Consider the following 5048-nt stretch of genomic DNA (forward strand, 5'->3'; position numbering starts at 1 on the left):
GGAGGGAAGGAAGAAAGAAAGGGAGGGGGAGGAAAAGGAAGGAGAAAAAAGGAGGAAAAAAGAAAGAAATAGAGGGTAGGGGAGGAGAAAGGAAGGAAGGAAGGGGAAGAAAGAAATTGCCTCTGGCTGTATACAGACCAAGACCAGGCAAGATTGGTTAGGGGTGAAAATTCATCAGGATGCAAGATTGGTTTAACTTTGGAATAAACCTGGAGTGCAAATCTCCTTTCATATTTGAATAACAATTTCATTGATTAACCATATCAATGGAATAAAGCAAAAAAAAAAAAAGAAATAAGAATCGTCTCAATTGACACAGGGAGAAATATTTGTCTGCCAGGAAAGATGGTGCATTCCTGTTAACCCCAGCTACAGGAGACTGAGGCAGAAGGACCACAGGTTCAAAATCAGCCTCAGCCACTTAGTGAGACCCTGTCTCAAAATAAAACATAAAAGGGCTGGGGACATGGCTCAGTAATTAAGTGCCCCTGGATTAAATCCCAAGTACCCACCCACCACGCAAAACATATATGGGAGATTCAGAGAGAGAGAAGGGAAGGCTAAGAAGGTCCCCTAGGCAGGAATGAATCGGTGGCTGGGGTGGGGGTGGAGACCAAGAAAGGTTTTTCTTTCTTTTCATTTTCTTCCTTGTTTTCAATGGAAAATTGTTTCTAAATTGGCAAAAATGATCTACGAGAGAAGATGAAACAAGATTCAAGAGAGATGGAGCTAAAAATAGGGAGAAGACATTGAGAAGCCAAGAGGTACCCATGCTTGGTACAGGATGAAGGGCAAGGCCAGGGAAGGTGTCTGCATTACTGGACCTTTTACAGGGAGAATGTGGTTGTGCATTACGTGGGGAAAGAACGTAAGAAAACCGAGTGAAGGATGCCCACGTGGGCCCTTACGATTGCTGGACTTTCACACACACACACATGCACACACACATACACTCACACACACACACACTCACACATGCACTCACGTAGTGACCATAGCCTCAGGTTCCATGCTCAGCTCCAAGGGAGATGGAGACACAGCCCCTGCCCTTCAAGGGGCAGCTCCATCTATCAGGTGAGATTGTCCAGTAAACAGCTGGAAAACATCCTTAGCCCATGATCCAGCCTGGAACTCCAGGTATTCACCACATGAGTGAAGCTGCCCCGGGGGTCAGGTTGGGACCCCAGCTGCTCTGTTCAGTGGCACAAGATGTCCTGCAGTTGGGGAATGGAGACACACACAGTGGTCCACACAGCTGTGAAAAGGTGCAGAGGACCTGAAGTGCAGTCACCAGGGAGGGAAGCCAACCGAGGGCAGTGTACTGTAGACATTCCTGAAGACACAAAACCAGGGGCACAGGATAAAGCCCAGTGGTTGCCAGGTTTGGGTGGGAGAGAGGGCTGAACAGCTGGAGCACCCAGGGGCTGTAAGCTGTGAATTATTCGGCGTGACACTATAATGGTGGATACAATGTCATTGGGCATTTCTAACCCTGGAAGTGTAGACTCTAGAAACAGAGTCAACTACGGACTTTGTATAACACTGATGTGTCACAGTAGAGGTATATTGCCAGATTCGTGGGACCCCAATAGACTTCCAGGAGCTGAATCTGATACAATAACACAAGAGTCTTTATTGCAAACTCAAGCCTGGACTCACAACCATTTCCGATGCAGCGGTCCCAGGGAGTGAGTCCTGGTCCTTTGTTCAGTGAGATTTTATAGGTTTTGGGGGATACTCTATGTGTCACAACGTCACACAGCAAATCATCATACACCGCAGGAAAATCAAACAACTCTTAACATTGATTAGCACAATCACTGGTGGGAACAAGTGAATCTTAGTTCAAGAGGGGGATTCCTTTGAACTGATTGGTTTAATCCATGAGGGGTGTATGTGCTAAACTACATGGTTTCCCAACATGTTATCAACCACCAAGACTACTGGAGGGTCATCTGGCATTCCAGGTATTTTCCCTGTCTCATGATGATTGGTGGTTGCTAGGGGGTTGCTATGGGTCCTCACCTAGCCTGACTGAGTCAGGGACACCTGGTGCTGCAGATCTCTCCTGTTATTTGCAGACAAACAACTCAGCAGGGTGGGTATATGCCTAGGAGTGCTCTGTGGGTTTTTCCAAGGACAAGGGTCATGCCCCCTCCCTCTGGACAAGCCTTGAGGTAGAAGCTGTTTTCAAAAATGGAGTCACATCAGTTTCTCAGAGGCATGAATTGTAGCATATGTACCACTCTGGTGTGAGATGCTGGTCCTGGGGGAGGCTGAGTAGGCAGAGGGTCTTGGGAAGTGGGGAGCTTCTGCTCAGTTTTGCTGTGGTTTTAAAACTACTCTAAAACAAAACATACAAACAAACAAAATCCAGTCTATGTTAAAAAAAAAAAAAGCAAAACAACAACAACAACAACAACAAAAAACATAAGGGTAGGCTTCCAGATCTAATGTTGGTTTCTCCTTCTGTTTACCAGGGAGTCCTTGCTTCCCAGAATGCAGAAGTATAACACCAGAGAGGCACTTTGAGCCAAGGGGAGTGGGGACAGAGGAAGGTGATGAGCCCAGCCTAATTCCATCTTAAGATTGGGAGCCATCTCCTCAGAAAGACATGAAAAGGCCATTTCTGTTTTACTATAAATTACTGCGATTTCTAAACTTGCTTGGAATGCCTGGAACTCCCCCAGGCCTGGCTTTCCATGACCAGATAACAACCCTCTCTGAAACCTTAGCGGGACCTAATAAATTCTGGCATTGGGATCTAAATTTACTCCCTAACTTGAAATGTTGAGCCATGTAGATCATTAACCTACTACCTACCTTTGTCTTATGCTTGTCAAAATCTTGAAATCTGTAAGTTTCAAGACCCCCCCTTTTGCAACTTTTTGTGCTATAAAACCTTGTTCTTAGAGAGTTGGGGGACTGTCCTCTAACCTATGGGTTTCAGGAGAGAGCCCAGGCCGGCCAGAATACAAGCTTGCTTTAATTTGATTTAAAATTGGAGTCTGGGTCTTCTTTGCATCGTGGTTTAATAGAAGGCTTTATTAAAGGACAGCAGAAATAACTTCCCCCCAGAGAAAGAAGGGGACCCGAAAGGCGGAATCTGTGGAAGGGGGGTCTCCCCTTTTTTATAGCTAAGGTCTTCTTTTAGTCCTCCCACACCCCTGTCCTTTGTTCCCTCCATTCTGTAGTGGTGGGGGATGCAGGTGGGAAAGCCAATGGTGGGAAATAGGTGGAGGGATGGGCCAGGGAGGAGCAAGGGGAGGAGTGATCTGGGCAGGAAGGGCCTGGGGTGGTTTGATTAGCACCTCCCTGTTTGCTGGGAGCTACCTCCTGAACAGTTCTCTGGGATGCACCCCAGGCCTTGGAGACATTAACATTCAATAACCCAAGTCTTGTTCAGGTTTCCCAAACTCAGATTGGATGCCCTCTTCTTCCCTTCTCACTATGGTCTCCATTTTCTATATCGAACTTGATATTTGACCCGATTTACCTAACTACACTAACTACCTGTCCTTAAAATCTGGCTTCCTTCTCCTCCTCCTCCTTCCTCTACTTCCCCTTCCTCCTTCCTCCTCCTTGCTGAGGGCCATTGCTAAGTAAGAATGACGCATGGCATGACCCAGGTCATTTGCAGTGTCATTGCATGTAAGGTGACCTTGCTCAAGGACCAGGGCGGATCCGGGTTTAGGGCGGATCAGGGTTTAGGGCGTTCCCAGTTTAGGACAATCCGGGTTTAGGGTGGTTCCAGGTTTAAGGCATATCCCGCTGCCTCAGGCACGCCCGCTCCTTCAGTTCTCCTTGAGTTCTCCTGGGATTCAGAGAGTATTTGGGATTTTGCCCAGAACGTGATTTGGGCCCAGAACGTGAATTCCCCCAGAACGTGTGTAGAGTGCCGGTGTGAGTTCAGGAATAAAGAGTTGCTCTTTGAATCTACAAGGCTGTGGTGGCTCGTGATTTTGTGCCCAGCCAGACTGCGGCACCTCCTCTTCTTTCTTTTCTTCTGGTAATGGGAATTGAACACTGGGGCACTTTAATCTGAGCCACATCCCCAGTCCCCTCCTTTTGAGAATTGAAACTGGGGCCATTTTACCTTTGAACCACATCCCCTGTCGACCGTCTCTGCCCTGTTTTTGTTGTTGTTTGTTTTAAACTTAAGACAGATTCTCACTAAGTTGTTCAAGGCCTTGCCATATTGGGGAGGTTGACTTTGAACTTGCGATCCTCATGCCTCAGCCTCTGGAGTTGCTGGGATGACAGGCATGAGCCACCATGCCCAGCTAACATTTTACTATACTGAATGCTTATTTAAAGAAACAAATCTCACTCATTTAAGTCGAAAATTATTTTTTTAAGTCTTGTTTGCTTTGAGAGAGCAAATCAAGATAGGCATTTATTCTAAATATCCTATTGTAGGGGCTGGGGATGTGGCTCAAGCGGTAGTGTGCTCGCCTGGCATGCATGCGGCCTGGGTTCGATCCTCAGCACCACATACAAAGATGTTGTGTCCGCCAAAAACTGAAAAATAAATATTAAAAAATTCTCCCTCTCTCCCTCTCTCTCTGTTAAAAAAAATGAAAAAAAAAATCCTACTGTAGTATTTGAAAGGACTTCTTATGGTTTGGATATAGAAATGTTTCCCTGAAAGCTCATGTTTTGAAGAAAAAAAAAAAAAAACCGTGATCCCCAGTGCAGCAAGGTCAGAGGTGGGGCTGAGGCAGTGAGGGCTGTAACCCCTCAGTGTTTAATCTACTGGATGAGCTAACAATTTGAGTGGGTTACTGAGCTGTAACTGTAAGGGAGGGGGCGTGCCTGGAGCAGGTAGGTCACTAGGCGGCTGGCCCCTGGGGGTTGTGTCTTGTTGCTGACCTCTTTCTTGCTTCCTCTGCTTTCTGGTTTCCAGGAGCTGAGCAGCTCTGCTCCACCAGGCCCTTGGGCCATGTTCTGCCTCACTCAGGGGCCAGGACAGTGGAGCTGGCTCACCCTGGCTGAGGCTCTCCAGCTGGGAGCCAAAAGAAATCTTCTGCCTTGTTTTTTTTTTTTTT

This window comes from Marmota marmota, unplaced genomic scaffold (genome assembly GCF_001458135.2).
Source record: "Marmota marmota marmota unplaced genomic scaffold, marMar, whole genome shotgun sequence".
Taxonomy (NCBI): Eukaryota; Metazoa; Chordata; class Mammalia; order Rodentia; family Sciuridae; genus Marmota; species Marmota marmota.